This window comes from Pongo pygmaeus, chromosome 5 (assembly GCF_028885625.2).
Source record: "Pongo pygmaeus isolate AG05252 chromosome 5, NHGRI_mPonPyg2-v2.0_pri, whole genome shotgun sequence".
Taxonomy (NCBI): domain Eukaryota; kingdom Metazoa; phylum Chordata; class Mammalia; order Primates; family Hominidae; genus Pongo; species Pongo pygmaeus.
In genome coordinates this window covers 28,735,346-28,750,717 of record NC_072378.2, presented here as the reverse complement: position 1 = coordinate 28,750,717, position 15,372 = coordinate 28,735,346, and the positions used below count along the sequence as shown (strand labels likewise).

The window sequence follows — 15,372 nt, the reverse complement described above, 5'->3', positions numbered from 1 at the left end:
CTGACTTTTTAATGATCGCCATCCTAACTGGTGTGAGATGGTATCTCACTGTGGTTTTGATTTTCATTTCTCTGATGGCCAGTGATGATGAGCATTTTTTCACGTGTCTGTTGGCTGCATAAATGTCTTCTTTTGAGAAGTGTCTGTTCATATCCTTTGCCCACTTTTTGATGGGGTTTGATGGGGTTGTTTGATTTTTTCTTGTAAATTTGTTTAAGTTCTTTGTAAATTCTAGATATTAGCCCTTTGTCACATGGGTAGGTTGCAAAAATGTTCTCCCATTCTGTAGGTTGCCTGTTCACTCTGATGGTGGTTTCTTTTGCTGTGCAGTAGCTCTTTAGTTGAATTAGATCCCATTTGTCTATTTTGGCTTTTGTTGCCGTTGCTTTTGGTGTTTTAGTCATGAAGTCCTTGCCCATGCCTATGCCCTGAATGGTATTGCCTAGGTTTTCTTCTAGGGTTTTCATGGTTTTAGGTCTAACATTTAAGTCTTTAATCCATCTTGAATTAATTTTTGTATAAGGTGTAAGGAAGGGATCCAGTTTCAGCTTTCTACATATGGCTAGGCAGTTTTCTCAGCACCATTTATTAAATAGGGAATTCTTTCCCCATTTCTTGTTTTTGTCAGGTTTGTCAAAGATCAAATGGTTGTAGATGTGTGGTATTATTTCTGAGGGCTCTGTTCTGTTCCAGTGGTCTATATCTCTGTTTTGGTACCAGTACCATGCTGTTTTGGTTACTGTAGCCTTGTAGTATAGTTTGAAGTCAGGTAGCATGATGCCTCCAGCTTTGTTCTTTTTGCTTAGGATTGTCTTGGCAATGCAGGCTCTTTTTTGGTTCCATATGAACTTTAAAATAGTTTTTCTCCAATTCTGTGAAGAAAGTCATTGGTAGCTTGATGGAGATGGCATTGAATCTATAAATTACCTTGGGCAGTATAGCCATTTTCATGACGTTGATTCTTCCTATCCATGAGCATGGAATGTTCTTCCATTTGTTTGTGTCCTCATTTATTTTGTTGAGCAGTGGTTTGTAATTCTCCTTGAAGAGGTCCTTCACATCCCTTGTAAATTGGATTCCTAGGTATTTTATTCTCTTTGTAGCAATCATGAATGGGAGTTCCCTCATGATTTGGCTCTCTGTTTGTCTGTTATTGGTGTATAGGAATGCTTGTGATTTTTGCACATTGATTTTGTATCCTGAGACTTTGCTGAAGTTGCTTATCAGCTTAAGGAGATTTTGGACTGAGACAATGGGGTTTTCTAAATATACAATCATGTCATCTGCAAACAGGGACAATTTGACTTCCTCTTTTCCTAACTGAATACCCTTTATTTCTTTCTCTTGCCTGATTGCCCTGGCCAAAACTTCCAACACTATGTTGAATAGGAGTGATGAGAGAGGGCATCCCTGTCTTGTGCCAGTTTTCAAAGGGAATGCTTCCAGTTTTTGCCCATTCAATATGATATTGGCTGTGGGTTTGGCATAAATAGCTCTTATTATTTTGAGATACATCCCATCAATACCTAGTTTATTGAGAGTTTTTAGCATGAAGGGCTGTTAAATTTTACCAAGATGTTAATTTCAATGTTACGTTATTTAGACTTCATGAGCCTCAAAACCACTCAAGGCAGTTAGCAGAGTAGAATAAGCTTGCCGTTGATTAGTTTCCTATGGCTGCTGTAACAAATTATCTCAAATTAGGTGGCTTATAAAAACAGAAATTTATTCTTTCACACTTCTGGAGTGCAGTAATGTGCTACATGTTGACATTTTAGTAAACCACAGACCACATATCCTACAGTGGTCTTCTAAGATTATAAAGGAGTTGGCTGCACACAGTGGCTCACGCCTGTAATCTCAACACTTTGGGAGGCCGAGGCGGGCAGATCACCTGAGGTTGGGGGTTTGAGACCAGCCTGACCAACATGGTGAAACCCCCGTCTCTACTAAAAATACAGAATTAGTCAGGCATGGTGGTGCACACCTGTAATCCCAGCTACTTGGGAGGCTGAGGCAGGAGAATCGTTTGAACCCAGGTGGCAGAGTTTGCAGTGAGCCAAGATCCTACCATCGCACTCCAGCCTGGGCAACAAGAGCAAAACTCTGTCTCAAAAAAAAAAAACGGAACAAAACAAACTACCTGCTAAATTCTAATATAAATTGGGGAATTTGTATCTTTGTCTCAGCCTAGCAACATTTAAAATGGAATGGGAACCATTTGAGAAACACATATCGTCCAAATCTTGACATTATTTCAGAACACGGTCTTGCCTCTTCCTCACCTCAACAACCAATCAGCAACAGTGGAATATATATGTGTGTGTGTGTATGTGTGTGTGTATGTGTGTGTGTATATATATGTATATATACATATGACAAAAATTATTTCTCTAAACTATTTGATAATGATTTTCAGACATTATATCTTTTTATTCCTAAATACTTCAATGTGTATTTCTTAAGAACAAGGTCAATTTCTTACCACAGCACAATTGTCAAATTTAGTGAACTTAACATTGATAAAATAGTATTCTCTAATATATAGTCTATAAAAATTTTAATTATATCAATAAAATCTTTTATAGAAATTTCTCTCCCAAACTAGGTGCCATTTCAGAATCAGATATCAATCTAGTTGTCTTGACTTTTCAGTCTCCTTCACTTTGGAACAGATTCTTAATCTTCTTGTCTTTCATGAATATGTTTTTGAAGAGCATATGCCAGTGGTTTTGTGGAATGTTTCTTAATTTGTGTAGTCATGGTTACATTCAGGTCATGGAAATGTCACAGAAATCATGTTACCCTCTATCACACCAAGAGGCATGTGCTGTCAGTTTTTCTCATTATTTATTATTATTTTTTTTTTGAGATAGAATTTCGCTCTCTTGCTCAGGCTGGAGTGCAATGGTGTGATCTCGGCTCACCACAATTTTGTATTTTTAGTAGAGACGGGGTTTCTCCATGTAGGTCAGGCTGGTCTCGAACTCCCAACCTCAGGTGATCCCCCCACCTCAGCCTCCCAAAGTGCTGGAATTACAGACATGAGCCACCACGCCCAGCCCAAATGAGGATTTTCTAATTTTATCCTTACTTCCACATTTATCACTTGGCATACAACTGTAAGGAAAATCTTCCCATCTTCCATATTTATGTGTTTAAGTTCCCAAGATTAATAATCACTCATTGTCATCATTAATGCTCAAAATGTGTCAGATTTGGCCATTGAGATCCCTTTCAAGCTGGCTTCTGTGTCCTTTTAAATCATACCCATCAATTCTGAGCACCTACATTCTGGCACAGCAAGATATCTTAGGTTCATCTTGTAGTTTCCCTGGCACAGTCTTGGAGTCAGTGTGGTTGACACTAGTAGCTACTTTCTATCAGTATCGCTGGTTCCATTTAGTAGGGTGTGGTATTTGAAAATCAATATATAGAATTATCTTTGCTCATTGCATCTGAGGTATCATTTCTTCTAGGCCCAGTTAGCAGAGAGATCTGTGGAGAAATTTTACAATTAAGTGTATAATTTCATACTGATGCCTCTAAGTCCCATCATCACCAATAGGACTATTCTTTACCTTCCTCCTTTCCCACAGTGAGAGCCTGGTTCCAACAACATACAGGCGCACACACGCTCATTTTTCCAATCCTAAAATTCACACAAAATATCAGAATTGCTATTGCTTTAGCATTACAGAAAATATTCCTGATACATAGAGTTTAAGATATGCTTGCTGTTCTTTTTCTTTTTACAATGAGAACGATGTGTAAACCATTTTCTTAGGTCAATTCTTTCCTGAATTTTCAATGTGGTTATGTTATACTTTTGAAATGCTCTATTTGGAAATAGATTTGCTGATCCCAAATCAGGAACAGTGTTTTTCTTTTTACTGTTAAGGTAACTTTTCGTGATGTAACTGTGCCTAAGAGAGGGGGCACTTAGATATAGGGGAATCATAAACAGTGGAATTGGAAACACAGGGTAATTGTCTTTATGACATAGAGCACATACTCAGATAATGGTGGTCACCAGTTTTCCAAATACACAGGAGGTATGAGGGGGTATAGCTCAGTGGTAGAGCGTGTACTTATCACACACGAGGTCTTGGGCTGATTTCCCAGTACCTCCAGAGGTCAATTTTCTTCCCTGTGGCACTGTAAGAAGAGCTCCATGACCTTCCCCAGCTGTCCAAAATGTCCTGCCTTGTCAAGATATTTGGGTTGACCTCTACATCTCTCTCTCATACAGAGAGGTAATTCGTGTTCATTCACTTAAGGTTATTTGCTGCTTACGATTATCCACCTATTCTTTCTAAGCAGTCCCAGCAGTCACTAAGGTGAACAATGCACTATGGAAGCAAGTACTGTTCCTGGCCATCCAGCTTATTTCTAGTTGTAAATGAAATAATCAGAAACCATAGAACCACGTGGCGCAAGTCTTTTCCTGTGTATGGTGTTTGTTTGTTTTGTTTTTGTTTTTTTTTTTTTTTTGAAACAGAATTTTGCTCTTGTTGCCCAGGCTGGAGTGCAATAGCACAATCTTGGCTCACCACAACCTCTGCCTCCCAGATTCAAGTGATTCTCCTGCCTCAGCCTCCTGAGTAGCTGGGATTACAAGCATGTACCACCATGCCCAGCTAATTTTGTATTTTTAGTAGAGATGGGGGTTTCTCCCTGTTGGTCAGGCTAGTCTAGAACTCCCGACCTCAGGTGATCTGCCCACCTCAGCCTCCCAAAGTGCTGGAATTACAGGCGTGTGCTACCATGCCTGGCCTTGTGTTTCTTCTTCTAACCCAGGTTGCAGAAGCCCTACAAGCTTTCACTAGAAGAGTTCACTGCCAGTGGCTGAGGACCTGATGTGCTGGTGGTCGCTTTTTCCATTAGAAACCTACAAACTCTAAAACTTAATGTAAACTATTTAACTACAAGAATACAATAAATGGCAAATATAATGACAAATGAGAAAAAGATCACAGTCACTTCAGCTGACATTTGGTAGGGGGAACATACTTCTCTGGGTCCTCTAAGGAAGTTTCTGCCCTGAGATGCAAGCACTCGGAACTCCAGGAACCAAGATCAGTATAGGGTAAAGCTCATTTCTTTGTTTTCCATAAATAAAAATAATGAATGAACTTTTATTCTCCCAATCCCAATGGATCCTTTTCTACCTGCTGCACTTATTCTCCAGGAATAACCTCTTTCTAAGCTACTGAACAACCCACACCTCCAGATTAGAGCTCTTTGCACAGTTTCTGATGCTGGTATCACAGAGCTAAGCAGAATCCACGCGGGGATACTCTGCAAGCATCTCAATACTATCTCGTTAAAAGGAATTCGCCTTCTATTTTCAGCTCTATTTCATTTAAACAAAAGATAAAAAATTAAGTTACTGAACACCCAGAAGGCAGAAAGGCGACCTCTGTCTGCATCTGCAGAAGCCAAGCAAGCGAGTGGGGCTTCCGTATGCATCCTTTCTTTTACTTATTTTCTAAACGCTGTAACGGTCCACCACCTACCAGGTGGTCACAAGCCATCGCTACAGTCAATTTTGAGGTCAACCCACTCAACTTGTGAGGGATTCACCTATATTACCTCTGCGCCTATAATAGGACTAAGAAGACGGTGGCTGCACATGTAGTTAACGCCGATTGTACCGCGACTTCGCCTTTCCGCAGCCGCTGTGCCAACCTGCAGAGCTCTTTTGAGCCAAGAGCTGGACTTGAGGAGTAAAGAAGCTCATTGCAAACGCCAGGAGGAGTTTCTTCAGGGTGAAGTTGACTTTCAATCGGCTTCATTCTAAAGGAAATATGTGGAGCAAAGAAACGGGAACTTTCTCATCTTTTGCATTTCAAGCCTAATAAAATTAGACGTTTCCACTGTCGTGCTCAGTCTCGAAACTGTCGGCAGATTCCGCTTCTAACTCTCAACACAGGCACGCAGGAAATCGGGAAATCCCTGCAGCTCCCTCAGAAGCTATCAGTATCAAGTTTGTTCCCGAACCCGCAAACAAAAAACGCAACATCACGTGCTCCCCCAAAGAGCCCAGTCCTCTCGAAGCCGTGGCAGTCTGGACGAAACGAACCAGGTCCCCTTCCCGGTCTAGTCTACCTCCCTACTTCTCTTCCCTCATATCCAGAAGAAGCGACGGAGAGATGCGTGCTTAGACTCACTCTACCATCCCGTCCATCCAAATCCTAATAATCTTGAGGATGCTTTTCCTTGCCCTCTACCCCTCTCCCTTTTTGTGTTTCTTTCTCCACTTCACCGCACCCCGCCTCTTCCCTCTCTCCGCCAGCTGGCGCTTGGCTCCTCTCCACCTTCCCTCCCATTTACTTCAGAATGAACTTTTCACAATAGTGCAGTGCACTCCTAGAACCATTTACACACACTTTAAGCACTGTGCTGAGATTTATATGTAGCCACTGTTTTAATTTCCACATCACTTTCCTTTTTTTTTTTTCCTTCTCTACATGTTCAACTTCAAACGTTTTCTGCAGCATAGGCTGAGGCTGCGCTCAGATGGGGAGAGACGTCAGGCGGCGGGGATAAACCTGGAGGAATGTTGTTTCCTGTCTGGGGAGGCTCGGGCCTTACAAGAGGGAGAGAAAAAAAGAAAAAAGCCTGTAAGAGAATCTAAATTTTTTTTGAGGAAATTATTCAAAAAATATTTTAATTGACCCTCCCAACAAATTTTGGCTAAAAACAGAAAGCCTGGACTCTCTCGGAATAGGAGACTGAGTCTGAAAACTGTCCAGACATAGGGACGGTTTTATTAAAATTCAATTTGCAAGTCATTGTTGGCTGTAGCTATTTCCTCATTCCAGAGAGGATTGTTTCTGAAATTCGGTAAACTCTGAAATTGTTTCTAAGTTATTTAACAAGAGCAGTCCAATGTTTTCACACTTTTGAAGTGATATAAGAATTTCTAGGCTGACGTGGGAGAACGGATTGAGCCGGGAGGAGAAAGTTGCAATGAAAGGAGATTGCCACTGCGCTCCAGCCTGGCAGAGTGGGACCCTGTCTCTCTCTCTCTCTCTCTCTCTCTCTCTAGCTGGAATCTTCTCTCTCTCTATATATATAGAGAGAGATATACATGTATATTTTATATTATGTATAATATCTATATCAACATATTTATATTTTTAATTTATATATTTTATATTTCATATTTATATGTGTATGTGTGTGTGTGTGTATATATATATCGTGGTCACACTAAAATAAACATATGCTTGCCTTTTCCACCCCTGGGTCTCTGTACCACCTAAGGTGGATGTGTTAGCACTAGACCAGTAAAAGGAAGGAAACAGAGAAAAAGAATTGGCTCGCTCAGGATTTCTTCAATCGGAAGCTATAAACCTACTACCAGGTTAACGTGTTCAATAATCTTCTGTTCCTTTTTGCCATGTCATTGAAGAGCAAGACAGAAAACAAAACAAAAAAGAGCCAAAAGGAGAGAAAAGGAAAAGTCTAGATAATTTCGTTTTAGTTTTAGATAATTTCCTATAGTTTTCTGAGCGGTGTTTCCAAGGTGACCAAGCATGGGAGCATCTTCCTGGTTTGACCTATTCCTCGCCTTTTCTTTTTTTCTTTCTTTCTTTCTTTCTTTTTTTTTTTTTTTTAGAGACAGAATCTCGCTGTCGCCCAGGCTGGAGTGCAGTGGTGCGATCTCGCCTCACTGCATCCTGGAACTCCCTGCTTCAAGCGATTCTCCTGCCTCAGCCTCCGAAGTAGCTGGAACTACAGGCGTGCGCCACCACTCCTGGCTAATTTTTATATTTCTTGTAGAGAAGGGGTTTCACCATGTTGGCCAGGCTGGTCTTGAACTCCTGACCTCAAGTCATCCACCCTCCACGGCCTCGCAAAATGCTGAGATTACAGGCGTGAGCCACCGTGCCCGGCCGTCTCGTCTTTTCTTTCCCGTCTTTTGCCGGGGAAAATTGGATCCTATTTTCACACATAAATTGCAGCAGAATTTATATTTTTGGACTGGGGGGAGGTGAGTGAATGACGGGTGATATTGAAGACAACCGAATTAGGCATTGGAAAATACACTGACCTTACAAATGGCAGTTTTTATATTTTGAAGAAACGACCAAGGGGACAAGTCTAGAGTAGCCGAAATAGCTCAGTTGGGAGAGCGTTAGACTGAAGATCTGAAGGTCCCTGGTTCAATCCCGGGTTTCAGCAGGTGCCTCTTGGTTGTTGCATAATTGTTTTTCCTTTATACCACACTTGCACACCAATCCCAGAGGTCTATATATAGCTCCCATTTTTTGCTTTTTGAAAATTCCATAAAGGTAATGTACATATATATGTATGTATATTTGTATCACTCTCTCCACTGAAGTCTTCCATGAAGTGTTAACTGACGGTATGTAAATTATTTAAAATCTTAAATCTAGAAAGTTACTAATTTTAAAACCTAAGAAATTCCAATATACTATAGACTGTGGCAATTACAATTCATTTCTGATTTGATGTTATTTATGTGTGTTGGGCAGAGGTGTTTTAAATCACAAGAACTATGAAGAAACCTGTAGAAGAAGAACTATTATGCTGTGAGTGTATATATGTGGTAGTGGTATACTCAAGAAACATTTTGCAATTAGAAAAACCTCGGTTTGGCCGGGCGCAGTGGCTCAGGCCTGTAATCCCAGCACTCTGGGAGGCCGAGGCGGATGGATCACGAGGTCAGGAGATCGAGACCACGGTGAAACCCCCGTCTCTACTAAAAATACAAAAAAAGTAGCCGGGCATAGTGGCGGGCGCCTGTAGTCTCAGCTACTCAGGAGGCTGAGGCAGGAGAATGGCGTGAACCCGGGAGGCGGAGCTTGCAGTGAGCTGAGATCGCGCCACTGCAATCCAGCCTGGGTGACAGAGCGAGACTCCGTCTCAAAAAAAAAAAAAAAGAAAGAAAAGAAACACCTCGGTTTGTATCTTGAGTCAACTCCATAGCTCTGCAGTTAAATTGCTGGAAAAATAACTTTTTTTTTTTTGAGACGGAGTCTCGCTCTGTCGCCCAGGCTGTAGTGCAGTGGCATGATCTCGGCTCACTGCAAGCTCCGCCTCCCGGGTCCACGCCATTCTCCTGCCTCAGGCTCCGGAGTAGCTGGGACTACAGGCGCCCGCCACCACGCCCAGCTAATTTTTTGTATTTTTAGTAGAGACGGGGTTTCACCATGTTAGCCAGGATGGTCTCGATCTCCTGACCTCGTGATCCACCCACCTCGGCCTCCCAAAGTGCTGGGATTACAGTGTGAACCACCGCGCCCGGCCCTGTTTTGTTTTTTTGAGGCAGGGTCTCACTCTGTCACCCATGCTGGAGTGCAATGGTATTATGATCACAGCTCACTGCAGCCTCAGCCTCCCTGGACTCAAGCGATCCTCCCATGTCAGCCTCCTGAGTAGCTGAGACTACGGAAATGCAACAACAAGCCTGGCTTTCTCTCTCTCTCTCTTTTGTACTTTTTTTTTTTTTTTTTTTTGTAGAAACTGGGTTTCACCATGTTCCCCCGGCTGTTCTTGAAATCCTGGGCTCAAGCAACCTGCCGGCTTCTGCCTCCCAACGTGCTGGGATTACAGGTGGGAACCACCGCACCAGGCCTAATTACAGGAATATTTTAAGTTTCTTACTGACAGGACATTTCTTTAGCCTGGAACCCTTGTCTAGAATTTCCAAATCTTAAGTTATTTCTTTATTGGTATCCAGGAAAGAACAAAAATAAGTATTTCTTTCTTTTTTCTTTTTTTTTTTTTTTTTTTGAGACGGAGTCTTGCCATGTTACCCAGGCTAGAGTGCAGTGGAACGATCTCAGCTCACTGCAACCTCCGCCTCCCCGGCACAAGCAATTCTCCTGCCTCAGCCTCCCAAGCAGCTGGGATTACAGGCGTCCACCACCATGCCTGACTAATTTTTGTATTTTTAGTAAAGATGGGATTTCACCATGTTGGCCAGGCTGGTCTCCAGCTCCTGACCTCGTGATTCGCCTGTCTCAGCCTCCCAAAATGCTGGGATTATAGGTGTGAGCCACTGCGTCCGGTCAAAAATAAGTATTGCTAAATTAATTATTCTGTCAAGACTCAGGTGGATGTGCCCCATTTTCCTTTTTTCACTTCAACACCTCTCTTGAAATTCTGTGTTGGGATAATGGGCTTTTTTTGTCCTGGGTTTTTTTTTTTTTTTTGTCATTTTTAATATCTTTTCTTCTTTCAAATTGGTGTTTCATTCAGTGTTATTTTCCCCTAACACCTGCATACTGTGTGAGGAGACAATAATCTACAGTACTTCAACATCAGAACTGCATCAAATTGTGAAAGGAAAATTGCTACCAAATGAGAGACCAACCTCAGGGTGGGGACACTGACTGTACAGGAACTAGGCATCAGATACTTTACCCTTTAAGTCACTGAGGCTTCCTCAACTCAGAAGCCTGTGTTTTATTTCATTAAGAAACATTCGATAGGCTGGGCATGGTGGCTCACACCTGTAATCTCAGCACTTTGGGAGGCCGAGGCGGGTAGATCACCTGAGATCAGAAGTTTAAGACCAGCCTGGCCAACATGGTGATACCCTGTCACTACTAAAAATACAAAATAATAATAATAATAATAATAATAATAATAATAATAATAAATTAGCCGGGCGTGGTGGTGGATGCCTGTAATCCCAGTTACTCGAGAGGCTGAGGCAGGAGAATCCCTTGAACCTGGGAAGTGGAGGTTGCAGTGAGCCGAGATCGCACCATTGCACTCCACTCTAGGCAACAAGAGCAAGACTCTGTCTTAAAAAAAGAAAAAAAAAAAAAGGAAACATTTGATTAGACAAACGGCAACATTTGATTAGACAAACGGCAGCATTGAATGTTTTCTTGCCTAGCACGGTAGTGATTCCTTTACATTTTGTTGAAACGAAAGGCCTAGGGTAATTCTAAGCATGATTTGTCTCTCATTCAATACCTTAAAAATGAGGCTAATAATGATTATGTAAAATGGGATGTTGCAAAGGTCTAAGGAGATCATGCATAGAAATGCATTTAGTCAAGTCCACTGGTGGCATGAAACCTAATTACTGGCAGACCATGCTCCATGTCCTTTGGCTCTGGGATTCTCCCAGAACAGCACCTAAATAGATAACATCGTCTCTAGACAATGCTGTCCAATCAAAAGATAATACAAGTCTTCTACTTTAGCTTCTGGGATAAAAAGAATTTTTGAAAAAGATAATACAAATCTTAAATGAGAGCCACTTCTGTAGTTTTAAATTTTCTAGTAGTCACATTTAAAAAATAAACAGGCAATACTTATTTTATAAAATTTTTAAATAATTTCAGCTTTTAGCCAGGCAAGGTGGGTCATACCTGAAATCCCAGCCCTTTGGGAGGCCGAGGTGGGCGGATCACCTGAGGTCAGGGGTTCAAGACCAACCTGACCAACATGGTGAAACCCTGTCTCTACTAAAAATACAAAAATTAGCTGGGTATGGTGGTGCGTGCCTGTAATTTCAGCTACTTGGGAGTCCGAGATAGGAGAATCACTTGAAACCTGGAGGAGCAGTTTGCAGTGAGCCCAGATAGCGCCACTGCACTCTAGCCTGAGAGACAGAGCAAGACTCTGTCTCAAAATACTAATACTAATACTAATAATTTCAACTTTTATTTTAGATTCAGGGGGTACATGTCCAGGTTTGTTACATGGGTATATTGCATGATGTTGTGGTTGGGGTGGGATTAATCCCATCACCTGAGTGGTGAGCATAGTATCCAATAGTTAGCTTTTCAAGCCTTTCCCCTTCTCACCTCCCCCTCTAGTAGTCCCTAGTGTCTATTGTTTCCATCTTTTATATCCAGTTTTACTAATATATGTAAATCACCTTGCATGTCCAAAATATTGTTTTAACAAGTAATCAATCTTAAAATTATCAGTGAGACATTTTATGTTTAAAAAATGATAATACATCTGGCTAGGTGCGGCGGCCCATGCCTGTAATCCCAGCACTTTGGGAGGCCGAGGAGGGCAGATGACAAGGTCAGCAGTTTGAGACCAGCCTGGCCAGCATGGTGAAATCCTGTCTCTACTGAAAAAAAAAAAAAAAAAAAAAAAATTGCCGGGCATGGTGGCGCGCGCCTGTAGTCCCAGTTACTCAGGAGGCTGAGGCAGGAGAATGGATTGAACCCAACAGGTGGAGGTTGCTGTGAGCCAAGATTGCACCACTGCACTCCAGCCTAGGTGACAGAGCGAGACTCCATGAAAAAAAATTACATCTTTGAAATCTGGTATATATTTCTCACTTTCAACACATCTTAACTTAGACTAGGCAATTTTCAGTACTCAATACCCAATGTGGCTAATGGTAACCATATTGGACAGTGCAGATTTAAACATATACTTTACATATTTTTGGGTTTTCAAAATTGAGTGTGTATGACAGGGTTTTCTGTCTTCAAAATTAAATGTTTAATTTCTCAGAAGAATGCTATGTTAAATGAGCTCATCCTACAGATTTCACACAAAAAACATGTTTCAATCGTGTTGTTGGTAGATAGTCTGAAGATAGCTACAGATATTTAATCATTTAAAATTCTCCCATTTTTATGAGGCAACCTTCTTATTATGAATTCCCAAGAATCCAATAGACAGCCAAGTTTCTCTGGGTGTAACACAACATAAAGATGAAGGATAGTTTCTGCAAACTGTCCTAATATTTCTTTTACAGCCTCAAAGAGCCAAGATAATCCTTCCCATCATTTACATGCACACACACAGACACAGTCAGGCAGGCAAACACACATGAATACACATCAATTTTGTATATAACAATTCTCTAGTTTCTCCTTCAGTGAAATCTATCACTCAGTGTTTCCTATTTTTATTCTAGAAATCCCATCAGCCAACTGAAAAGCCAAGTCTGACATACAACTTGCAATCTGGCAACTTTGAAAGGCATCAATGTTATTTTATTAACATTGGCAAAGGCTCGTATATAGGCAAACCAGAATGAGAAAGAGTTAATAGTCACTAGAAATTTGGTGCTGAGAAATAGGTTTTCTTCTCATCTTCTTATATAGTTCAAAGGACACACGATAAGTCCCAAGATTCAAGAACTTTTTAGGAACAAACTTGTTTGTTGACTACAAATATCATGAATAGGTTTGTAATTTCCATATTTCAAAGTACACTTTTTAGTCTTTATCCATCCTCCATGTAATGTGTCTACTACTATTAATGCTTACAAATCCCAGGCTAGAGACAGAGTTAATTGCCTGAATTCTCTGAGTAACATCCTCACAAGTGTGCCCCACAGATACTTTAAATCGAGTATGAGCCAAACTAACTCATCTTCTCCATCTTCCAATCTATCTCTCATTCCTAAAAGAGCTGTTAAAACCTCTCCCCTTTTCTGCACCTGCTTGTGTTTGTTTTTCTAAACCATTCTTCAACCCTGTTTGTATTTATCTTCGGTCTTATTCTCATAATTCAACCCTTCTCTCCATCCCCATGGCTGTTTTTCATTCACGCCTTGTGAATCCCTTCCCCTCCCCTCCCCCCTCTCCCCCCCTCCCCCCTCTCCCCTCCCCTCCCCCCCTCCCCTTCCCTCCCCTTCCCTTCCCCCCTCCCCTCCCCTCCCCTTCCCTTCCCTTCCCTTCTGTCTCTGTTGCCCAGGCTGGAGGGCAGTGGCACAGTCATAGCTCCCTACAACCACCAACTGCCGAGCTCAAGCGATCCTGGTGCCTCAGCCTCTAGAGTAGCTGTGAGTACAGGCGTAAGACACCACGCCAGCTAAAGACCCTTATGAAAAAATGCTAAGTGCATCGCTGTCAGGTTTTCTTCTGATTGTGGCTTTGCTCCATCAAATCTTACCCTTAATATTCCGATTGAGCAAACAACAATGATGAAGCGTTTTAGGCAGGAAAAGGCTGAATTTCAATGGCTTTGTGTCGTATCTGGGAGAAATTAAAAGAAACGAAAATCAGAACTTGATTCTTGCCAAGCATAATAGACGGAGACCCTAAAAACTCAACGTCTTGAGTTCACAATGGAAACTTCTTGTGGTTATTATCTGACACTTTTCTAATCTTTCGTTTTTCGTTTCAAGTCCTACACAGTATTCTAAAGAATCTGTATCCCCCATTAGTACCAAGTATCTCCTGCTCAGAACAGCTCTCCACACTCCATAATACTGACCACTACTACTGGCATGCTCACGGAGTCTCAGGAAATGAAAGTTACCTCCTGAAAATTATTACAAAGAGGCCTTATAGTAAGGGGGTGTAGCTCAGTGGTAGAGCGCATGCTTTGCATGTATGAGGCCTCGGGTTCGATCCCCGACACCTCCAAGTGATGGTTTTGCTCTGGCAGCTTTCAAGCAACAGACTTCTGCCTCCTCACGTTTTTCTATCCAATTTCTGCACATATGGACAGTAAAAGTGTAGCCCAATGCGCAGCCTTGAACTCTCCACTGGTTAAGCTGTGAACCTCGACATCACCAAAGGCGATTGCGACAGCAGAAAGAAGACAAACAAGAAATGAGGGGGAAAGAAGAACGGGATCGCAACACGGTCTCTTGAACCCAAACAAAAGCGTGCACATTCACAAGCGGCTCGCGTTCGCTCCCATTTTGTACTATGATTAATGAGACGCGAAGACAAAGGAGAAGAAGGGAGAAAAGCGCCCTGAAGGCATCTATTTTTTTTTTTAAGTTATTTTTGTTTTCTGGGCCAAAGAACAGAGCAAAAGCCTCTGTCCACTGATTTCTCCACCAGTCTCTCCCTGTCTACCTGCGCAGAGAACACAGCTACCAGTGTGATCCAGTACTGAGACAAGGACTGCTGTGGCTCTCCAGTCGCTTGAGATGGGAGTGGTAGGGCGCTGGACAACCACACGAAGACTGTCGGGGAATTAGAGGCCTTCAACGTGCGAGAAGCAGAAATCAAAACAGATCAACATTCCCTACTGATACTCCATAAGACTGATTTGTATTCCTGTATTTCCTCAGTCACTCCATTTTCCTCTTTACAATAAAATATTGCCTGGGAACTTCTGGTAACAGCAAACGGAGGCCCCATATGAAAAACTAGGAAAAGGTTTTCTGTCACAATGGAAAATATATGCAGACTAAAAGGTAAGTAGATCGCAGGTGTGTTGGGCACTTCCTGCCTTGGGAAAAACCAAACAAACATTTCATGTTCTTTCTCGATCCATCTGATTACATCTGCTTTTTTTGGAGAGGGAACTCCCAAGAAATCCTATGCACTCATGATACCTTTTATGGTTTCCAACGGTGTATGGTTTCAAAACTGCTGTTCTCTCTGTACATATTTCCTGCTGAATTAAAGTGTCTTTGAGAGGCAAGAGAGTATGATGTTTGTT

The 15,372-nt window shown here is 41.8% G+C and overlaps 2 non-coding genes across 2 annotated transcripts; both read left to right on the top strand.

The window, feature by feature from the left end:
* Positions 1-8,120: 8,120 nt before the first annotated feature.
* Positions 8,121-8,193, top strand: TRNAF-GAA (transfer RNA phenylalanine (anticodon GAA)). Its single transcript has one exon. It is a non-coding gene; the product is annotated as a tRNA-Phe (tRNA).
* A 6,074-nt stretch (positions 8,194-14,267) lies between these two features.
* TRNAA-UGC (transfer RNA alanine (anticodon UGC)) lies at positions 14,268-14,339 on the top strand. Its single transcript has one exon. It is a non-coding gene; the product is annotated as a tRNA-Ala (tRNA).
* Positions 14,340-15,372: the final 1,033 nt, after the last annotated feature.